The 24973-nt window shown below is 36.3% G+C and overlaps 1 pseudogene; it reads left to right on the top strand.

Moving 5' to 3' along the window:
• The first annotated feature begins 20978 nt into the window (after positions 1 to 20978).
• On the top strand, positions 20979 to 21689 carry LOC106848211 (ubiquitin-conjugating enzyme E2 J2 pseudogene; annotated as a pseudogene).
• The last annotated feature ends 3284 nt before the right edge of the window (positions 21690 to 24973 follow it).

Here is a 24973-nt window from a genome sequence, read left to right as displayed (position 1 = left end):
AGGTGCCCATCAAGGGACAAATGGATAAAGAAGATGTGGTATTTATACATGATGGACTACTACTCAGCCATAAGAAATGATGAAATCTGGCCATTTGTGACAACATGGATGGACCTTGAGGGTATTATGCTGAGTGAAATAAGTCAGAGGGAGAAAGTCAAATACCATATGATCTCACTCATAAGTAGAAGATAAAAACTACAAAAAAAAAAATCACATAGCATTGGAGATTGAACTGGTGGTTACCATTGGGGAACGGGGGTGGGGGGAGGGCAAAAGGGTTGATTAGGGTCACATGTGAGGGGATGCACTATCATTAGTGTTCGGATGGTGAACATGATGTAATGTATCCAGAATTTGAAATATGATGTACATCCGAAAAAAATAAAAATTAAAAAAAAAAGAAATTAAGGAATTGTGCCTCCAGAAAACATATACTGAGGACGGCAATCTGCTTTACTGAGTCCATGGATTCAAATGCCAATGTCATTCAGAAACATCCTCATAGACACATCCATAAATAATGTTTAATTGCACACCCTGTGGCCAGTCAAGTTGACACATAAAATTAACTATCACCAAGGCCCGCACTCTTTCATGGGCTTTACCTCCAGGCATGCCACCTGGTTTTCAAGAGGAAGATCCCGAAAAGATTCCCTCATGGTTCTGACAGACGGAAGGGAAGAATAATCATTTTGAAATTTTTTCAGAGTTCTGCATAGTAAAGTCTTGCTTTGCAGTGGAAAAGACTTTACTAGAGTCTTATCTTACTGAGTGAGGAGCATTCCACCAACTACAGCCCCTTTTAGCCTCATGTCCTACTAAAGTGGGAAAAAGCTGTACCTCTAGCGAAAGACTTGTGAAGGGCACACCTCAGAGACACATGCTCATCAAAAGACTGAAATTTAGGGGGCCAGCCCTGTGGCTCAGTGATGAAGTTGGCGCACTCCACTTTGGCTGCCTGGGGTTCGCTGGTTCAGATCCTAGGGGTGGACATAGACACTTCTCATCAAGCGATGTCAAGCCATGCTGTGGTGGCGTCCCACACGGAAGAACTAGAATGATTTACAATTAGGATATACAACTATGTACTGGGGCTTTGGGGAGGAAAGAAAAGAGAGAGGAAGACTGGCCATAGATGTTAGCTCAGGGCCAATCTTCCTCACCAAAAAGTATACCTTTAAAAAAAAGAGCTAAATTTAATCATAAGATTCTCCTGCCACACAGCTTACTACCACACCAACAGGGATAAAGTATAGTTGATTCCCATTATTTGCAAATTCTGTATTTGTATATTCATCTACTTCCTAAGAATTTATTCGTAACTTCAAAATCAGTACGGTTGGAGATTTTTTGGTCATTTACGGACATGTACAGAGTAGTGAAAAATATTAGTCTCCTGACATGCATGTCCCAGCCGAAGTGGAAGAAGGAGACGCTCTCTCTTCTTGTTTCTGCTCTCATACTATAAACGTGCCCTTTTTTTTGGTCTATTTACTGCCACATTTTTAAAGTTTTTGTGTTGCTTTTGGCGATTTTGCTGTTTAAAATGGCCCCAAGTGAAGGGCTGAAATGCTGTCCGGTGTTTCCCAGTGCAAGAAGGCTGTGCCTTTCCGAGAAAATTAATGTTTTACATCAGCTTCACTCAGGCATGAGTTACGGCACTGCTGGTTGTGAGTTCAGTGTCAATGAATCACAATATGGTACCTCCATAAAAAGGGAGAAGAATTGCACTGATCTGCACATGAGGCTGCTCTGGAAAGTGCTAAAGAATCATCTATAGTGTGTGATAAAACTATTGAAAATATGGAAAAGTGGCTAAATTTTTGGATTCACAAGAAAAAATATACTAAAAAAAAGATAGTGAGGCTAAAAGCTAAAGAAATTTAGGATCATGTTACCCAGGGTCAGGAAAATGCTAGACCCTTCTCGGTTAGTGCTCGCTAGCTTGAACATTTGAAAAGGCAACATGGCATAAAAATGTTCAGCTTATAGATGAGGCAGTTTCTGCAGCCCAGGAGCTGCAGAAAAACTTTTCAAAAATATCTGTAAATGCCGTACTGGAGAAAGGTTATGTGAAAGAGCAGGTTTTCAATGTTGTGAGACTGGTTTGTTTTTAAGGATGCTGGCAAATGGACCTATATAATACAAAGAGCATTCCAGTTAGGGGAAATGTTCTGATCAGAGACTCAGAGGAGCCTAGCCCTGTCTGTCCTCTAACAGCATTAGTTCAGTATATGTTAATTCAGTGTCCTGGTGACTTTATAGAACATAAACTATGGTGAATGATGAGAACTGACTGTATAGTAACAGTGGTTTACAGCTGAAAGAGTTTCAAGACACAAACTGTCTCTAGGGCTCGGAGAGAACAAAGGCAAGAGGACACAGATGAGGACAGTAGAGGAATTTGATGTTTCTGACACCTATACATGCATCAAACATTAAATACAGCCCAGCTCCTAGCCAGACTAACACAAAACCGTACACTAAACGGCCAGTCGGACAATGTCAAGGGATCGAATGCAGAAGCGAGCAGTAGAAGAGAGGAGAAAGAAAATATATTTGAAGAATAACGCTAAAATTTTTCAAATTTTGAGGGAAAATATAAGACGTCACACCTAAAAAATCTTAAGAAACCCCTTAGCAAACACAAAACTGGCATGCAGAAAAAACAGCAAATTATAACATAAACAAATTCCTGAAAAATAGTGATAAAGACAAAAATCTTAAATGTTATTACGTATCCAAAATTTCAATGATCCTCACAAAGAAGAAATATGAAAATAACAGCTGCAAGAAACGTCACAATATTTGGATTTTTGAAAAACAGTGATAAAAAATATTAAAAACAGTCACAGAAAAATGACACATCACATACAGGAATTGCAAAAAAGAATTGTAGACGACTTCTTGTCAAACACTATGCATGCCAGAAGACAATGAAGTGACTCTTTAAAGTCAGGGGAAACAAATGAACAAGCAAAACACAAATTCTAATTCAGAGAAAATATTTTTCAAGAATGAAGGCAAAACAAAATCTTTTACAGACAAAACAATGCAAAGAGAATTCATTACCAGCAGACTTGCAATATAAGATACGTCAGAGGAAGTTCTTCATGTAGAAACTGAGTTTTACAACGTGATATTTTCTAAGCTTGTAGAGAGTCAATGATTCTAAAACAGGAAAACAAGCCTACTAATAAAATTGTGAATTGAATATCCCAAAGCACCAACTAACCTCAGAAGCAAACTACTCCAAAATACAGTAGTTTAAAACATCAGCCTTTTTTTTTTTTTTTTTTTAAATGTTCCTGGATTCTGTGGATAAGCAATTTGGACACGGTACAGCGGAGCTTGACTGTTTTGCTCCACAGCATCTTGGATCTCAGCTTGTGAGTCTTGAAGACTATGGGGTACCACAACAGCTGGAGGCCAGTATCAACTGGAGGCTCCCTCACTCACATGTCTGGCACCTGAGCTGGAATGACCCAAAGACAAAGACTGCCAACCAGAGCACCTGTCGTTGACTAATCTATTCTCCTGGTTCCTCATAGCATGGAGATCTTAGGCTACTCAGTCTTCCTGCATGGAGGCTCAGGGCTCCCAGTTTAAATATTCCAGTGCCCAAGGAGAAACCAGCATTGCTTTCATTGCCCATCCTCGACATCATTTCTGTCATAGCAGTTAAAAGTCTACCCAGGTTCAATGGGATAGGGCATTGATGCTATCTCTCATTTGGAAGACTGTCAAAGATTTTACTGCCATTTTTTAACATACACATCTACCTATACTCTCCAATTCTCCGTTAGTCTCTATCACTATCTTTTTCCTTTTCTGGAGCCATAAAGTCTGTAGTTTGCTGCCTTTCTCTGAATATCTGTTCCAACTCTCTCCTCACCTTTTTCCTCAACCAGCTTCCCTTTCTTCTTGACTACAGCTCAAATGACTACCAATGGTCATTTTACATGTTAACATAGAGCATACTACCTACAATAAGAGAAACTACCCCTTTATGACTTTTTGAGAGAGTACATGACTGATCAAGCACCAATTTTAAATAAGGCCACTTAATTCACGAGTCAATGACCAGCATTGAATTAGAGAGGACCAGCAAAAGGTGGCAGGAAATGCAGTGGAGGAATTTTATGGCTTCCCCCGTCAGGGGGGATCTGTCTGATGTTTCTGTGAAAGTCTTCCTGGAATGCTGGTAACTCTACGCTATGGTAAGTGATTTACCAACGTCAACAAACTCTTGGTTTGTGGGAGACTATCACCAGGAAATAAGAGTCTTGCTATAACAAAAGTTTTACCAGCACAAAACCATTTATTTAAAACAGCACTAAATATGCAAAATGTGAGTGAAAACTATCTACATAATTTTCTCTTTTTGAAATGTCGAGGCTGTTACGCATTTGGATAATCTATAGACAAGGCAATGTATTTGAGGTAATGTTAATGCAGAACTATTTTTCTGATCTTTGAAAGGAAAATGAAGGACCCAATATCATGCTTTTATAATACAATAAAACCAATCTCCTTAACAAAGAGGAAGAAAAAAAAAGGCTTTATCCTAAAGAGGATTTTGAGTAATTTTTTTTCAAGGCTTCAAGATGAAAATAAATTAGAGGAAATTCTCATTTCTTATTGAAATGATATAATAAAAACCTTACTTTCCAAAAATTTAATTATAATATATTGAACATTTACTATATAACAGATACTATATAAGCAGTTCATTTCTACTTTTCATACTAAAAGTCACAAAAAAACTAGGAGATGGCTATTATTATCTCCATTTTCCAGATAACATTACTGAGACTTAAGAGTTTAACTAACTTTACTGGCACAGTATATCAATAAGGACAAAAGAAGAAATTAGGTTTAAATCTGTCTTATTCCAAAGTGGAGGAATATAAAAAAGAAAAAGCCTGACAATGGACATTCTACCAAACTGGTAGATGAGAAGCATAAAGCCTAGTTATAATTTTATTTGGATAAAGAAATGTGACTTTTCTTATATTCAGACATTAAGAAGATCAAATAGATTAGATAAAAATAGGGATACTGAAGCTCAAGAAATTTAAGGAACTTACTGAGGGCATACATCCTGAACCATGGGCCACAACTTGAATCCAAATCTCATTTCTCCCTTGCTGTAACACTGTCACCTGTGTACTTTGTTCTAACATTTCATTCATTTGGAAATCCTATTACAATTACCTTCACAATAACTATGTAAGTGATATATGATCTACTTAAATACCCCTTACACCACAGGTCTTTTTTATATTACTCCACGAAAAATGACTTCCAAGAGCATTAATCCATGATACTATCCAATACTGTATTTACAGTACCTTGCCATCTTTTATTCTAATCAATTATTGTAGTGGCATTGCTTTCATGAGTTTGGTACTTTCAAGATGATATGGGTCAATATTACTAGTCTTACATCCCATGACACTTATGACTGTGCCTTGTAATGTGGGGGTGCTTATTAATGCAAGCTAACATTTTGGGAATAGAACACAATTTTAATATGCTGGTTTAAACCAGAAAAAAATTGTCTCAAGAATACTCTGCCTTAGTTTCTGGAAACAAAACAGTTAGCTCAAGAGCAAACTATATTTGCTCAATTATATTAAGCTTTGATATTATTATTTAAAGATCTTATTTAGATAAAGCTTGCTCTACTGTGCCATTTTGTTCTTTTTAAAATGAAGTCGATATGTTTATTTTAATCACTGTAACAATATTATTAATTTTAAGAAATTAGGAATAATAATTTAATAGATATTAACTCTCCGGTGTTCTTTCCTTACAGATTGCACTGAGCACAAGTTGTGAACAACTTTCATCTAGTGCAAACAATGTACCACAACCACTATTAAAATGCTTTTCAACAAGTCAATTCTATGCTGCAGAAAGGCTGGCTTATGAATAGAATTTCACCAAGATCACCTTAAGTTTTCAGTTGAAATTATTCAGTCCTCTCCATCAAGATCTTACCAGCCAATTCACTCTAAATTGTTACTTACATGCTTCCAGGCTTTACCCCCCAAAATTACTTAAACATATTAAAAATTGAAATGTGTTATATCCTTTCATCATTGCCCTCATTTTCCTAATAAAAAAAAAGTTTGCTTGCAAAATATTAAGAAACTCAGATGATGACTTTAAATATGTCAGATCAATGCAGTCTGTTCGTTTTTAAATATTTCTTTTGGACTAATTACACATATGCCAAAGTTCAAGTGTCTTTAGTTAAACACACACAGAGGTTTTGAGAATGTCTCCACTAGGAGGTGGTTTTGTAACCCAGATTACAATACATCCTTTGACATGCACATGACTCAAAGACTATTCAGTATTTCACTGGAGCACCACATCCTCTTAATCTTTGAGAGAGTTGGTGACTACCATAGCTTTAGAGCTCTTTAAATCATCCCCAAATCAGCACTCTTTTTTCTCTTCAGTTTGATTGGTATCGTGCTCCTTGCTTCTATTTGCATATGGAACTCAGTCACTTTGCTTGGATTCTTTAAAATTAAACATGTGGAAGGTGAAAAGGCTCATCCTTCACCCCTCAACATGTAATAAAGAGTCAAGCTTTTGTTCAGTGGAAGCATTACTGAAATCACGAATGACCCAGATTTGAATCACAACACAACAGAAAGCATAAAATAAAATTGAGTGTCTTGACAGTCCACAGTTCTTTCCGCTCTGCTATTTTGAGCCTCCCACTGTATCACAACTCCTCCTGTCTGCAAAAACACACCACCTGCTACCTAGTCACTAGCACCACCCCAACACCCTTATTATCACCCCCACTAGTGCCATTTACCCCAAGGAAATTTCTTTAAAAAAAACTTAGTAAATAGAAATGAAGAGAAAGTTTCCTATTTTTGTAAACAAAGTAGTTCAGCTCTTATCGAAATGCTCTGCCTTACCTTCCTCTTTCCTACATTGTCTAGTTGCAATCGTTTCAACACCTAAACAGGCCAGCAGGTGTTTTCCTAATTCAATAATGTTTCTCTACTCATAGGTGCCAGTTTTTAAGATACTTTAAACATATTTTTCTCAATTGTATGCATTTGAGTACATTTTATATGTGACCATATTAATGATAATTTAAGTATATTCTATAGAGATTATTGAAAAAAGCATTAATCACACAGGTCATTTCTTTAAAACATAACTGAATTTAATCCTTGCTATTAGTGATTACACAGGATATCTACATTAATAAATTTTTCTGAGTTTATTGAATCTTCAAATATTTTAATTAAAATTTTCATGTATACAGAAATACATGCATAGGTACTTAGATGAAAGATAATGGTTTTTCATTCACCAAATTGTATTTCAAGGAAGAAAGAAATGGCTTAAAATACTGTCTGCGGTACCAAGAAAGGAAGTGTATATTTTAACATTGAAATCAAAGGGTTATTCTCCGCTGAATAAGAAAGGATGTATAAGAGATAGCCTTTCTTGAATTTTAGCACAGCATCTTCCTTACAAATCGTCTTTCACTACCTGTGATTTATGCAGTACAATAGCTTTTTTATGACACTTATATTAATCTTGTTTCCCCTTTCTATTACCTGCACATATCAGTAGTATGTTTTCTTGTTGAAATAATTTGGACTAGTAATTTGCAAATTTCCTCTGACAGCCCTTAAGCTACAAATAAATTTCTCAAATCAGTAGGAGCCCTTGAAATGTGTTTGCAATATCCTTGCTACAAATGAAACCAGTGAGCTACAAACGTGCAAGAGAACAGAAAATCAGAAAGAATGAATTTTTCACTTAATTTATTTTCACAGAATCAGATGTTTCCTTAATTATTTGTAACCCCAGGCCTTAAGCAAGTTTCTCATTATACAATTAGATTTTACAACCAAGACTTTTTTCTCATGTGCCTTTACTAGATTTAATGAGTTTGGATCAGAAAAAAAGAAAGACAAGCTTGACCAAAAATCAAAATACAGCATACCTTTTAAATAAGTTTTAAAATATACCCCATATATAGTATTACACCTACATATAAAACTTTACTACACCGAGGGCCCATAAAATAGAATAACAAAAGGCTCTGTCCAATGTAAGTTTTGAAGCATAGTAAGGGGTTTTCTTTTTTGTGACTAATAATGACCATGGCAGGTGCAGGTGGTAAGGAATCTAATACACTGCTGAGAGTTTCTCCACAAGATGGTATTCCATACCCTCTATATTTTTAGAAGATTCTATGATTATGATACATTTCATGATTTTTGGTGTTTAAGAAAGTTTTATGCTCTTTCCCATTTTTGACAATTGCCCTATTGCCCTTGGGGCAGTATGCTGCAATGATTAAACTGTAGGTCCTGAAATAAGACAATAGGGATATGAATCCCTGCTCTTCCCTTCCTAATTTGGGCAAATAACTTAATTTTTCTAAGATGCATGAATCAGGTTTAAGATTGGAACACATATAAACAAAACCATCATAATCACATTTTAAATGCATAAGTATCTACTTTTCTCTGACATAGTTTAATTCCAAAGTTAGAGGTCTTGAATTGCTAGGATGACTCGATCTTAAGTCAACAGGAAACCAGGCACATTTTATCTAACTATCTCCACTGCCATCCTCAAGATTCTATTCCCAAGGTTACACAATAGTTGCTGGAGCTCCAGCAATGACATCTTTATTTCAGGAAGCAGAAAGGGAAAGACGAACACTACAACCTAGCCCAGTAGCTTCTTTCCTTTAATAAACCTTTATGTAATTCCCAACTTCCACTTATATCTCATTGGCTCAGACTTATTCACTTGGCTATAGTTAATTACTATTCCATTTACTGACACTGATTACCTCAACCTAAGTGGAATACAAGAGAAACTACTTTACTACTCCGATAATTTTCCTCATTGAGGAATTTAGCATGAGCAGAGGAAGAATGACTTGTCTCTGCTCCACGATGTTTGGTTCTTCAGCTAGGAAGACTCAAAAACTGGAGTAACTGGATGACTGCGGGCCGTATAATCTGAAGGCATCGCATTTACATGTCTAGAAGATGATAATCACTGTTGACTGAGACCTTGACTAGGACATCTGCTTGTGTCATCTCCACAGGGTTCTTGAGCTTCCTTAGAAAATGGGCTGGAGTCCAAGATTAAGCATTCAACATAAAGCAGGCAGAAGCTATGTGTTCCTGTCTAATCTAGATCTGAGTATCACATAGTGTCATTTGAATGAAACCTTTTCCTGCAAGCATACCAAAACTTTCCTTCCCAGATTAAAGAGGAGGGGGATTAGACTCCGCTCTTAGTGGGGTAGTGGCATATTTCCAGAAAACCAGACGTGCGAGATATTGGTTAAATCATCTTTGGAAAATTCAATCTCTTGCTTTTATGACTGACTTGCAGAAAATCTAGTCCTTTATCTGGGTGCATTTCACCCCTGTAAAAATTGAGGTTTGGCTTCTTCTAATAAAGAAGGAGAAAAAGGATATTTAGCAGTATTTGAAAGACCTTTGTTTACCCACTTGTAAAATAAGTAATATAACAGTACCTATCTCTAAAAGTTATTATCAGCAATAAGTGAAAAAATACCAGTTATCAATTGGGGGACACTGCACAGTAATATGGCAATAAAGAGGGTCCCCTGAAGCCTGATGTTTTATTCCACATGGATACCATGAGTTTTTGGTGACACAATGACCTTTTACTGCCATGGATATCTTTCAATGTATTATCACAACCCAATGATTCTCAACCTTTTCATACCATAGTTCATGTAGAAAACGATAATATTTTACTGAAACTAGTGTGGCAAATGTTGCTCATAGCTCATGAGAACAAAGAGCTCTGGGCTTCTCAGGCCCAACCTGATTCACCTGTCTGCTGAGGAAATCAATACCTGTACACACCTTTAACACTCTCCACCATTACCAACATTTCTTGGGCCAAGAACCTCTATTCTATAAACTACTTCACATCATTTTCCCTTTTACCTCCAAGTTAATGATCTACTTCATCAATCAAAGACATAAAATTTAAATAGGGATTTATGTAACCCTCTTATTCTCTCTGCCACAACACCCTTCCCTGATAATGACATGGTTATGAGAATCAAAGTTGAGGTGTGAGCACAGGGACTCCACAAGTGGGGCCAAGTGTTCTAGCTCTCGTGTAGAGATGTGGGGCAAGTACACCTGGCCAATAGTTACAGTTTTCCTATGATTTGCTGAGTAGCTGTTTATTAACTGCATTTTTGGATCAGAGCACACATAGTTTCCCAATGGGGCCATTATGAGTGTCACCAATTGGTGTCTGATTTAGGGATGACCGACTGTCAAACTGGAGGTTATAGGATTTGTGCTTATTAATATTTCAGATTTACTTGTTCCTTTCATCCCTTTCTATCTATGACATTCTTCTCTGTGCCTTTGTATACATCATTTATTCTATCTTTTACTTTATATGACTTTCCACTTGTAAGACACCTTATGAATTCTTCCTTTGTCTTACCAGCTACTTGCCTACTCTATGCTTAACACATCCTATGAGTTTTAACTATTATATTTTTTGATCATCTTTAGAAGAACTAAATATTCTTCAACAATAGAGCAGATGAACATTGTACTTCAATAATACAGTTGTTGGAAACTATGACTATGTTTAATGCAGGAGAACTTAGGCACCAGACAAGGATTCTGAACTCGAGATTGCCCACACCCCATTCTGAAATTCAACCATCTTGATCCTATTTCACCTGCCATTGAAATCTCATGAAATTACTTTTAGGTAACTACTGACCAGGAAAATGTGTGAACTTACTACAAGGAAACTTCTCTGGTTCCTTGACAAACGGTGCCTTTAAAAAATTTTACTTGCCCATTTGTGAAATTTGAGTGAGGATTCAGGCCTCCTCTGAGGTAATTAGTCTATAGTTCTAGATTGTCAGTAGCTCTTGGCAGAGGCTAATGTGCAAGACACATCAGGTAAAATAAACGTCTATTTTTTTCCAGAGACAATTCATTTATTCACACACGTTTACTGACTACTACTATGACCCATGCACTGTTGTAGGTGATGGGGACAGGACAGTAAACAAAGCTGCTGTGCTTGAATAGGTAGAGGCAGCCAGCCGGTGGCAGCCCTGAATTGTGCCTCTCAGATCCCACTCAGAACTCCATTTGTAATTGACTGCCAGCTAAAGCCGCTGCATTCCAAAATCTGTCACTGCATTTGTGACATTCCAGGCCATGCTTTTTGTGTGAATCTCCCTGCCAATGACTGAGGCTGGGATATTCAGGTGGGCCCATTCCCGGGAGATTGTCTCTCCTCGATGGGACATTCTAGCTCAAGGACTCTGCAAAAGCCTTGCCAAATTCACTTAGGTCTGTACAGCAGTCTAAGATGTCTCACCCTTTCCTTCCTTCCTTTCTTTCTCCCCTCTTTCCTTTACTCTGAGCCAACTGGCATCAAGGTCTGACAACTCAGACTCCTCCAGCTCCTTTCTATTTTTCCTCACAGGCGTTGTCCCTTACAGATCTTCGCACGACTAATTCTGTCTTGTTATCTGTATCTCAGAGGAACCAGACTAATCCACAGAACAACAGCAAAGAACAATGAAATATATAGCATGTTGGATTTGATAAGTGCTGTGGAGAAAAGAATAAAGCAAGAAATAGAAGTGGGTAGTACAAGGTAAGTGGAATTGCTATTTTACAGTATTTGGGCAGTGGAGGTCACAGACTTCAGGAAATAAAGCTGCCAGTATGTGGATATTTCAGAAGGACTGCATTTCTGACCTGAGATTTTACACCGAAAACTTTGGGCAATGCTGTCTCAGTTCAAATTGGGGGTCACATCTAGAGGAGTGGAGACAATATTTTTCCCCATTCATGGAGAAGTTTATCTTGTTCGTACGACTACATGGTGAAGAAGTGCCATGGAGTAATACGTATCAAATCTAAATAAAAACACCAGGCTCACATATTCTCAGAGGAAAGCAAGGAAGAGAAATCTAGTAGAAGATAGTGGCATTGTGTAAGACAATATTGTATTTTTCATCCAGGTAATGTGATTAAAATTAGAGAACTTCATTGAGAGACCGTGGTAACTTATGGTAAATGAAGTTACTCTAAATGGTTTAGTGTTTGTATAACAGACGGGCCAGCATGCTCGCTAATGGGGAATTGGTTCCCCATTTGGGGATGCAATAGGCTCTTTAGCTGAAGTTAATAACAAAACTTGATTCAAACATTGACAAAAAGTTATAATTTTGCATGTTAAGTTGGCAGAAACTATCAGAAATACTTTATTTTATATTTATTTTCTTTTGTTTTTACTTATTTTTTTTAAAGATTTTATTTTTTTCCTTTTTCTCCCCAAAACCCCCCAGTACATAGTTGTATATTCTTCATTGTGGGTCCTTCTAGTTGTGGCATGTGGGACGCTGCATCAGCGTGGTTTGATAAGCAGTGCCATGTCCGCGCCCAGGATTCGAACCAATGAAATACTGGGCCGCCTGCAGCGGAGCACGCAAACTTAACCACTCGGCCACCGGGCCAGCCCCTTTACTTATTTTTTTAAGATGACTTTGTGATCATATTGACCTAAGTATTATGTCGATAACATTAGGTATGCAAGACAGTTCAGCAAGACAGTTTTTACTAACTACTTGAGTCATGGGTAAAAGTAAAAGGAATCCAGCATTTTAATTTCTCATAATTCATTCCTTGGAAAATTACTTTCATAAGTTCTCAAGTAAAACCACCTCTTAAAATACATGGAAATAAGAAAAGAGATTTTTAAAGTGGAAAATCTATAAGTTACTTGAGATATCTTTTGATTACAAGGTTATGTTGAGTATATAATTTAAGAAGCAAAGATAATTTGAATTGTATAAATATTTCCACTATTACTTTGAAGAATTAAAGAAAGAAAGAAAATTTAGCTCTGTTCTGTCCTTTGCAACAACATATAAAAGTTTGTGTACTTGGTGGCTACACACTCCAAACCAGAAGTTCAAGGCTTATTATTGTGGAGGTTTTTAAGTTAATAAGAATAGATACAGTGTGCCCAATAATGATGAGCTAAATTACCCTGAGCCATTTTTTCCCCTTAGGAATTAACACTATTTTTTAAACATTATAAACAAGTATAAATATTAATTTAAAATGGATTTGGTAAGACCTGAAATTGTAAAACTTCTAGAAGAAAACAGGGTAAAACTCCTTGACATAGGTCTTGGCAACAATTTTTTGTCTATAAACACCAAAAGCACAAGTGACAAAGGCAAAAATAAATAAGTAAGACTACATCAAACTAGAAAGGTTCTGCACAACAAAAGAAACAGCCAACAAAATGAATAGGCAAGCTAAGAATGGGAGAAAATATATGCAAATCTTATATCTGATAAGGGGTTAATATCTAAAATATATAAAGAACTCATATAAATCAATAACAAAAAAAAACAAAATAACCCAATTAAAAATGGACAGAAGAACTGATTAGACATTTTTCCAGAGAATACATCCAAATGGCCAACACGTACATGAAAACATGCTCAGCATCACTAATCATCAGGGAAATGCAAATCAAAACCACAATGAGATATCACTTCACACATGTTGGAATGGCTGTCATCAAAAAGACAAGAAATCACAAGTATTGGTAAGGACGTGGAGAAAAGGGAAGACTTGTGCACTGTTGGTGGGAAGGTAAACTGGTACAACCACTATGGTAAATAGTATGGAGGTTCTTCAAAAAATTAAAAACAGAACTACCATGTGATTTAATAACACTATTTCTAGTATAGATCCAAAAGAAATGAAAGCAGGATATTGAAGAGATACCTGTACACTCATGTTTATGGCAGCATTATTCATAACAGCCAAGATATGGAAACAACCTAAGCATCCATCAGTGGATGAATGGATAAAGAAGATGTGGTGTACATATACAATTAAATATTATCAGCCATGAGACAGAACAAAATCCTGTCATTTGCGACAACATGGATGGACCTTGTGGACATTATGCTAAGTGAAATAAGTCAGACAGAGAAAGACAAGATATCAAGCCAAGATATCACTTATAAGTGGAATTTTATTTTTTTAATTTTTTTAACATTTTTGTGTGTTTATTAGTCCACTATTTTCTTTTATAAATGTTCTGTTCTTTTTTTTAACTTCTTTATTTATTTTTTAATTTTTATTTTTTTCGGATGTACATCATATTTTGAATTCTGTATACACTACATCATGTTCACCACCCGAACACTAATTATAGTCCATCCCCTCACATGTGAGCCTAATCACCCCTTTTGCCCTCCTGCCTCACCCCTTCCCCAAAGGTAACCACCAGTCCAATCTCCAATGCTATGGTGTTTTTTTTTTTTGTCATTTTTATGTTCTACTTATGAGTGAGATCTTATGGTATTTTACTTTCTCCCTCTGACTTATTTCACTCAGCATAATACCCTCAAGGTCCATCCATTTTGTCACAAATGGCCGGATTTCGTTATTTTAAAAGGCCAAACTTATTTAAAAAGAGAGTAGAATGGTGGTTACCAGGGGCTGGGAGGCAGAGGAAATGCGGAGATGTTGGTCAAAGAGTGTAAACTTCCAGTTAGAAGATGAGTAAGATCTGGGGATCTAATGCACAGCACTGTGATTATAGATAACGATACTGCACTATATACTTGAAAGTTGCTACTAGAGTAGACCTTAAATATTCTCATAACAGAAAAGAACTGGTAATTATGTGACATGATGGAGGTATTAACTAACACTAAGGTGGTGATCAAATTGGAATATAAAAGTGTATCAAGTCATTATGTTGTACACCTTAACCTTACACAATGTTACATGTCAATTATATCTCAATAAAGTTGGGAAAAAAAATGATCTGAATAGCAACGGACCCAGAAACCAACTCAACATTGAAGAAGAACAAAGTTGGAGGACTAACACTATCTGATTCAAGACAGAGTCACATACTATATAGCCACAGTAATCAAGCCAGTGTAAGAACAGATAAATGCATCAAAGGAACAGAAAGAAGAACCAAGAAATAGATAGACCCACATAAATATGGTCAACTAATCTTTTCAAAGGAGCAAAGGTAATACAACGGAGAAAAGATAGTCTCTTCAACAAATAGTGCTGGAAGAATTGGACACTTGCATGCAAAAAAAAGATTCTATACACAGACCTTACACCCTCCACAAATATTAACTCAAAATGGATCACAAACCTACGTGTAAAACACAAAATGATAAAACTCCCAGAGATAGCATAGGAGAAAATTAAATGACCTTGATTATGATGACTTTTTTCATACGATATCAAAGGCATGATGAATGACAGAAATAATTCATATGTTGGACTTTATTAAAACCAAAAGCTTTCTGATCTGTGAGACTCTGTCAAGAGAAGGAAAAGACAAGCCATGAACTGAGAGAAAATATTTTCAAAAGACACATCTGATAAAGGATATGTATCCAAAATATACAAAGAACTCCTAAAACTCAACAATAAGACAATGAACAGCCTCATTTAAAAATTGACAAAAAATTTGAAGAAATACCTCATAAAAGGAGATATACAATGGCAAATAAGCATAAGAAAAGATGTTCTACATCTTATGTCATTAAGTAAATGCAAATTAACACAATTAGATACTACTACATACCCATTAGAATAACCAAAACCTGGAACACTCACAATACCAAATGCTAGTGAGGATTTGGAGCAGCAGGAACTCTCATGCATTACTGGTGGGGATAAAAATGGTACAGCTTCTTTGGAGTAGTTTGTGGGTTTCTTACAAAACCAGACATACTCTTACCACATAATCCACTAATTCCACTCCTTGATATTTATCCAAAGGAGTTGAAAACTTACGTACACACAAAAACTTGAAAGCAAATGTTTGTATCAGCTTTATTCATAGTTTCCAAAACTGAGAAGCAACAAAAATATCCTTCAGTAGATAAATACACAGTGATAATTAAAATGGTGCATTGAGACAATGAATATTAAACAGTGCTCCCAAAAAATCAGCTATCAAGTCATTAAAAGATGTAAAAGAGACTTAAAAGAATATCGCTAACTGAAAGGACTCAATCTGCAAAGGCTACATATCGTATGATTCCAACTACATAACATTCTGGGAAAGCTGAAACTGTAGGCACAGTAAAAAGATCAGTGGCTCCCAGAGAGAAGAGGGAACAGAGGAATAAATAGGCAGAGCACAGACGATTTTTAGGGTAGTGACACTATTCTGTATGATACTATAATGGTAGATACATGTCATACATTTGTCTAAACTCATAGAATGTACAACACTAAGAGTGAACCCTAAGGTAAACTACAGACTTTGAGTGACGATGTGTTAATGTAGGTTCATTGATCATAACCAATGTACCACTGCAGTTCAGGATGTTGATTCTGGGGGAGTTTGTGCATGTGTGGGGGCAGGGCATATATAGAAAATCCCTGTACTTTCTACTCAATTTTTCTGTGAATCTAAAACGGCTCTAAAATTAAAGTTTATCTAAAAAGTTACCTGAACTCTCATTTCTTGTTTAGGAGTTCCAAAGGAAACTGTAGTTCGCACATGAGTAGAACTGCGCACTCTCATAATTCTGTTACAATATTCTTATAACAGCCACTATGTCAACTACTGGAAAATCTATGACTTTGCACCTTTTAATAAACATACCAACCAGTGGCAAGACTGATGAGGAAGGAAGGGAGAGATGAGTTAAATTATATTAGGAATATGAAAATGAGACACTTCAACACGTACCCTAGAAGATCATTCTTATAAAGGCATATTTTGTGGTGGACACACCCTAAGGTTACCTACAAAAAGCCATACCCTTGTATAGTCCCCTCCCCTTAAGTATAAGCAGAACTTATGTCTTGCTCCTAAACAGTAGCATACAGAAAAACTAAAAGGATGCTGCAGTTGTAAACAAACTCCAAATCTGGTGATTTGGGTTTAATCAAAAGAAGATTATCTCCAATAGGTCTGATTTAAAACAGGTTAAAGTTCTTAAAAGAGAGACTGGGACCCTCCCTGAGGTGAGAGACTCTCTAACTGGCATTTAAGAAGAAAGCTGCCATAAGTTCTTCATCAACAAAAAATTGATTTTGCCAACAACTCTAGCAAGCTTGAAAACTAACCTCTCCCCAGTTGAGCCTCTGATGAGAATGCACCTCTGCAAACATCTTGACTACAGCCTTTGGATGCCCTGAGCAGAGGACCCAGGTGAGTTGTACCCAGATTCCTGATCAATGGAAACTGAGATAAAAATATGTGATGTTTTAATTCAATAAATTTGCTGTAATTTGTTATGCAGCAACAGAAATCTAATACAATTACCCAAGAGCGCAGAGGTGATTTAAGAATGATAGGAGAGGCTGGCCTGGTGGTGACGCAGTTAAGTTTGCACGTTCCACTTCTCGGCAGCCCAGGGTTTGCCAGTTGGCAGCCCAGGTGCAGACATGGCACCGCTTGGCAAAAGCCATGCTATGGTAGGTGTTCCATGTATAAAGCAGAGGAAGATGAGCATGGATGTTAGCTCAGGGCCAGTCTTCCTCAGTACAAAGAGAGAGATTGGCAGTAGTTAGCTCAGGGCTAATCTTCCTCCAAAAAAAAAAAAGAAGAAGAAGAATAGGAAATCCTAATAAACAAATAGCCTTTTACAAACATAATCAAAAATGGTCCCTCTGAAAACAGAGGTGTGACACATATTATTAAATTTTAATTTTAGGAAAATAACTGGGATAGACATAATCTCATATACTATATAAATAGGTTGCACAAAGAGTAAAAATAGAAAGCTGTTAAATTTATTACTCAGTATAATTTGCCCTGTGGATGCAAGAATGGGTTGGTATTTAAAATTTATCATTCTAAATCATCACATTAACTGATCAAAGTTAAAAAGAAAAACTCTCAGTAGATCCAGAAAAGACACTTGATAAAATGTACCAATTATGATAAATCCTAGCAACTTGATAAATCTCTCTGCCAAGAATCAAAGAGAATCACACGGAAGGGGAAAAATGTAGTTATTTCCTTTACTGTAAGAAAAAAGCCAGCTTACTCACTAATATAGATCATAATTAGCAGGGTACTGAAGGTTCTAGCCAAAGAAATATAATGAAAAAGTTGAGGAACAAAAAGTGGAAATGAAAAGAAAAAATGTGATTTTCTTAAAAATCACATAATGATGCACAAAATCCAACAAAATCAATACTTACTCCTCCATATCTAAAATGTACTTAGCGGAGTAAAGTATCAAAATATAAAACTAATAGCATTCAAATGAATCAGTAATAAAGAATTAACGTATACAAAAGGGAAAACAAGAAAAGTTATCATTGAACATGATAAGCAAATTAATACACTATATGAAACCACAGCAGCTTTCAAAGTTAATGGAGAACTTTGCTAAATCTCACTGCATATCAAAATTTGATTCTATTACAATTTTTAAATCTGTGATGTCAAAAGCATAATGGGTAATGTAAAAAAAGTTTTTAAAGAACTGGGGAAAGATATTTACATAAAAGACAACAAAAGGCTAAACACAAAATTAAAAAACAATGACTATCAAAAAGAAAGAGACAAACATCCCAGTATGAGAAAAAATAACAAAAAACAAAAAAGAGGGTCAACATAAGAGGAAACCAGAGGTTAATGACTATACTAATGTATCTAGAATTGTGATGATATTTTATTCTATTAAGTTAGTAAATATTAGATATTCTCAAAATCCCATGTGTTGGCTCAGATGTGGAAAAACAAGAAAGACATAATAATAAACTGCTGATGGGTTTGTAAGTTTTCTAAATATTTAAGTGAATTTCTTTAACAAATGGTAAGATTTAAAGTACTCATTCCCTATACCCATCTGAGTGCCATAAGGAAACAAAGATTTAACGTGGCATTGTTTGCAAAAGCAAATTTGGAAAGAATTCTCCTTAAAAATGGAGAAGAATGGAGTACATGATAATCTCATAATCTGTGTGTGCACAATTCTACCTTTATACTTTCCTGGATAATTTATGTACTTCATAATATAAGTGAATAATAGTGAAAGTCTTGTAATGAATTTAAGCAGCCATATACCTAAGTGATAATGTGAAAAAGTTCATTTACAAATGGGAGGTTGAATGACTTCATGAACATCAAGTCCCAAAATTCTCAGGTGCATAAATGGAACACAGTTTTCCTTTCAAAAAAACAACCTAATATTCAAGCTTGAAAAAACAGGAAGTGTATGTTATTAGAGTATAGCAAGTGATATGTGAGAATAACATGGGAACACAAAAAAAGAAATATATGTTAGATTTGCTTAGGAAAAGTGAAGGAGGTAAAGCTCAAGCTGAACTTTAAAAGACGGTGATAATAAGATCATATCACTCAATACAAGTGATTGGAATGAGAAGAACAAAGCTCTAAACGAAACCTGTAGGAAAACTTAACTTTATGGAGTACAGGAACATAAGTAGACACTTCAAAGGAGTAAAAGAAGTGCTCATTTATCACATGCCCAGCCACGCAGTAGGCACTTCACACATATCTGTTTCCTACATAAGCCTCGTAAGCACATATTATCTTACATTAAGATAAAAAATTAGGCTTAGAGAATTTAAAATGGTTAAATAAGAAACTTCCCATAGAGACAAACATAAGCGTTTCCTGATTTTAAAATTCCTCTTCTAAAAACGAAGCTCAATAAACCTTATAAAAGTGTGGCTTCACAGAGGCAATAAAGACTCTCAGAAGAGACTTACAGATACAACAGAGAAGCACGAGGAACTTTATACAATTTCAGGGAGTGATGAATGGCATTTGCAGTGTCACTGAAATAGGACGCAGGAAGCCAGTGTGTGTTCAGTCATAAAATGGCTGAGAAGCGAAGCAAGGAACAAGGAATACCGTGTGTGCTATTTTAAGTGACTGCACTTTGAAGGGAAGGAAATGAGAGAATGCTTATTAAAAAAGAACTATATGGCTTTTCCATCTGGGAACATTTTATGGATATTAAAAAAACGATGTTGTGGTCTATCGACATCATACTGGAGGTCTTAGCCAGTGCAATAAGGAAAGAAATTTTTTTTAAATGTGGTATAAAGATTGGAAGGCAATAAATCAAATTGTATTTCTTTTACAAATAATATGATAATATATAAAAGAAAAAATATACATAATCATAATGGAATTTAGCAATGGCAATATGCAAAAGTCAAGTTCTATATATGGGAAAATTAATTAGGAAATAAGACAAAAGATAACATTTCCAATGGCATAAGAAAGATAAAATGCATAGTAATAAATATAACAGAAGAGGAGCAACAGCCCTCCCCTAAGAACCACAAAATGTGAATAACATTAATTAAAGAAAACCTAAATAAATGTGCTATTCCAGGTTTAAGCTTTGGAAAAATCACTATTGTAAACTTGTAAATTCTCTCCTAATTAATGTATTAATTCAAAGCGATCCCGATAAAAATCCCAGCAAGTCTTAGTAAACCTGATTAGCTGTTTCTAAAATGTATATGAAAAAGTCAAGAAAAGTTTGGGTAATCTTGCAGAAGTATAAAAAAAGCTGAAGACCTTCTATTCTCAGATATAAAGATGAATTATAAATATATAGCAATTATGATGGTGTATTATTAGCTGAGAAATAGACAAGGAGAATATAAGAAAGAGCCCAGAAATCTGACATGAAAAGTTATGTGGGGAAGAATTTGGTTTTGGTAGTAAGCCAACTAGATATTCATTTGCAAAAATTAGAATCTTGGGGCCGTGGCAGGAGTGGTGCTGTGGTGTGTCCCGGGCTGGAACCCCGTGTGGTTCAGCTCTCCGGTACCGACCTTGGTCTCCAGCATCCTGCTCTGGCCCTCGCCACCTGCAGCCTGAGCACAGCCGCGTCCCACAGGTGGGGACCGGGCAATAAGAGAGCTTCAACAATAGCAGCCCAGAGACTGAAACGCAACTATCTTCTGCTTAAAAAAGACCCGGTGCCTTACGTCTGTGGTCCCTTCCAATATTGCTGAATGGCACTACGTGATCTGAGGCCTTCAGATGACTCCTTGCAAAGGTGGCTATTATCACGGACAAGTAATTTTTCCCAGAGAATTTCCTTTTAAACTTCGTAGTATTTGTACGGTAACTCCCTGTGGAAGGTTTCAGTGCTGTACGAGGCTGCGTCTTCCCGTCATGGATCTCCATCCAGACCACCTGGCCTGGTCCGTCTCCACCCTGCAGACCAGGATCCTTAGCTTCCGGATGGAGAAGGGCCCCACTCTGGGCATTTAGAGACGCCTGACTTCATGAAAAGATAACTGGCAGCACATAGTTTAGCGTTTAACTCAAAAGACAAAGTCTTTAGTGGGTAATTTCCTTAAGTCGTGGAGGAAATGAAACAAAAACAGAAAGCACGAGACAACGCAGTAGCAGATCCCAGACCCTCCCCTTATCAGACGGGGCTCCGGACGGGGAGATGCTCCGCGGCCAGGACCAGCTTCAGCTCCTCAACCTCTCTGGCTTCAGCAGGCCCACTGGTCTCATGGCCTCCTGGGCTGGCCCTGGCCGACTTGTCTGTCATGGTTGGGTGTGCAGCCTTCGCCTGCACAGTCAAGTACGTGCAGAGAAACAGAGGCAGTTGAAAACAGGGGAACCTGGGCGCAAGCTTGAGGTGGGTAGCCTGGCACGCCGCACTGTGCTCAGCCAGCACCTGCCAGCCTCCGGCGCCGGGGGGCGGGGGAGGGGGGGTACTTTTTAAAAACCTTTAAAAAGAAAACTAAAATCAAAGTGTGAAGTTTGGATTTGGAGGAAATACTAGCTTCTCAGCCCCCCTCTTCTCGCCCTGGGGTCTGTCAGGGTCTGTGTAGCTCGGGTGTCCATGATGAGTGGCCTCATGCTTTGGTTTTATAGCTTATCTCCTGTATTGTCTTTTGAACCTGTTTTAGTAAACCTGTTTTTCATTTTATTAGATTTAGTCATTTAGAAATATAAAACTTGATACCTATACCCCAATTTTTGTTTTCAGTATTAGAAGATCACAGTTTAACATTTCTGAGTATTAAATGAAAATAACATTGGCTAAAGTACCTGGCCAACAGAAGGCATCTAATAAATGTTTGTTGATTCTCAAACTGAATGCCTTTGCTAAATAAAAATAGCAAATGCATCCATATGTAACTATTTTATAACAAACAATTGTAAACTATTCCACAGATCCTTTTAATGGTGTTTCATCCTTAAGAGAACCATTCCTCAACCATTAGCAAGAGATTGCTTTCAAAATACTTTAAGGCACTAAAATAGATTGATACATATCGTATTTTCAACACAACGAAATGCAATGAGAAGTATTCTGAATAAGAAGTATATAAGGTAAATAAAATCACTTTTATAACCTGGAAAATACATACCTAATTACATCACTACACTCACATTATCTAGAAGAAAGTATATAGATGCTTATGATCACCATGGTATTGAGGTAAGCAAATATTTTTTAAAGAGGACATGAAGCAAAACAATGATAATTTGACCTACATTAATCTAAACAGATTTTATTCATCAAAAGATGCCATTAAGAGAAGGAATAAAGTCTCAGACTAATTTACAGTTCATCTTACTGACAAAGAACTCATATCCAGAGTATACACAGTACTCTTACAAATCAATTAGAAAGAGACAGTGTATTAGTTTGCTAAGGATGATGAAACAAAGCACCACAAATTGAGTGACTTACACAACCGAAATTTATTGTCTCTCAGTCCTGGAGGCTAGAAATCCTATATCAAGGTGTCAGCAGGGTTGGTTTCTTCTGAGGGCTGTGAGGGAGAATCTGTTCCATGCCTCCCTCCTAGCTTCTGGTGGTTTCTGGCAATCTTTGGTGTTCTTTGGCTTTTGCTACATCACATTCATCTCTGTCTTCATCTTCACAAAGCATTGTCCAGGTGTGAGTGTCTGTGTCCAAATTTCCCCCTTTCTGTAAGGAGACCAGGCATATTGGATTAAGGCCCATCCTAAACCAGTATGCCAGCATCTTACCTAATTATCTCTGCAAGAACTCTCTTTCCAAACAAGGACACATTCTGAGGTACTGAGGTTAGCACTTCAACATATGAATTTTTGTGGGACACAATTCAACCCATAACAGACAGACAAAACATGTAAACATTAGAAAAGATTCTTACAAAATGATTCAGCTAATAAACATATGAAAAGGTACTCAACCTCATTAGTCAACAGGAACCCGCAAGATAAAATTATATTTTGCTATACAACCACTAGAATGGATAAAATGAAAAAGACTGACAATAGCAGGTGTTCTCTAGAATGTGGAGTAACTGGAACTCTTATACATTGGCGAGGGTAGTGTAAGTCAGTACAACTGCATTGGAAAACTCTTTGGCATCCTCTACTAGAATAAAGTATTCAGTGGTTCCATTCTCAAGGACGTGTTGTAGCAGTGCTGCTTGAAACAGACAAAAGCTGGAAACAACCCATTAACAGTGCTTGTGTGTATATTTTTACACATGTGTATATTTATATTTGTATATATGCATATATGTAAATATATGCATTTGCACGTACTTATATATGTGTGTGTATATATGTATTTACATACGTATATAAGTTTTGTAGATTGATTTAATGCAATATATCATAATGAGAGGAAAAAAACTTTTGTTTGAATGCGTCTGGAAAACAAGTTTGAGTAAAAAATGCCAGACACAAAAGAAGACGTGCAGTAAAATTCCATTTGTACAACATACAAAAACAGACCAAACCACTTACGTTGTTAAACATCAGGGAGATTATCATCTTGGTGGAGAATTGTTAGTGACTGGGAAGGAACCTGAGGATGACTTTTGGGGAGCTGGTAATGCGCTATTTCAGGATCTATCTGCTGGTTATATAGAGAATTCACTTTATGAAAACCCACCCACCTGTACACTTCTGATTTTGTACAGTTTCTGTACGAATGTTGTACTTCAATAAAAACTACTTAAGATGTTGAAAGTTATTATCTACTGTAATGCTCAATATCACAAAAGACTCACAGGATAAGTGAAACACTTCTACATATTCACTTGCAGAATAAATCTGTGGTTCAAATGAATAGACTTGTGTTTTTAAGAAGATGAACAAACATGTGAAACACGAAGGGATGTTTCTTTTAAAATTATTTTTGTGCTTTAGTTGCAAGAAACATTGGAATAAAAAAATAACACAATTTTACACGAGTTCTTCACAGTTTTCCCCTTCTTATTCTTATTGTATCTATTTTTAATGAATTCACCTTTTATCTACATAGAAACTATGCTTATAAATCTTGGGAAATGAACATATATTCACTTACTAAAAGTACGTTATTGAACTTGGCCCATGTATTTGATATATTTATACACCCATTGACAACTTCCCTGTGACTCTTAGTTTATGTGAATAATATTTAGGTTGCAAATCCAACTTCAGGACTCACTGATGAGGCATTTTTTAGTTGTTGTTAGTTTGCTTATTTATTTTTACCTTTTAACCATTTTTTTATCTTTAAGTTGGTTTACTTGAAAGTTCTTCAAACCATTTAGGAGGTACAAAAAAATACACACAAATATACATCACTGGAGTTAGCAACTGACATCCAGAAATATCATTTCTTCTTCATTTTTGTAACCATCAGTATTATCTGTATAAATAATATTATGACCTATAACAACTTTTTAAATTCAATTGTATTATTATAAATACACTTTCTGAACAATGGAATCTCACTTTTAAGAAAATTTTGCTTTTTTTATTTGTTTGTACAAAAGTCCTAATTTCCAATATACTTAGTACATCCTACATGCATTGCACACAAATATTTTTACCATTATTAAAATTTTGAATTTCCTCCTATTTGGGGCAACAGAAAGTATACTTGGATCTCATT

Source organism: Equus asinus, chromosome 18 (genome assembly GCF_041296235.1).
Source record: "Equus asinus isolate D_3611 breed Donkey chromosome 18, EquAss-T2T_v2, whole genome shotgun sequence".
In the NCBI taxonomy this organism is placed as follows: domain Eukaryota; kingdom Metazoa; phylum Chordata; class Mammalia; order Perissodactyla; family Equidae; genus Equus; species Equus asinus.
The sequence above is the reverse complement of the archived record's forward strand: the minus strand, read 5'-3'. Positions and strand labels throughout refer to the sequence as shown.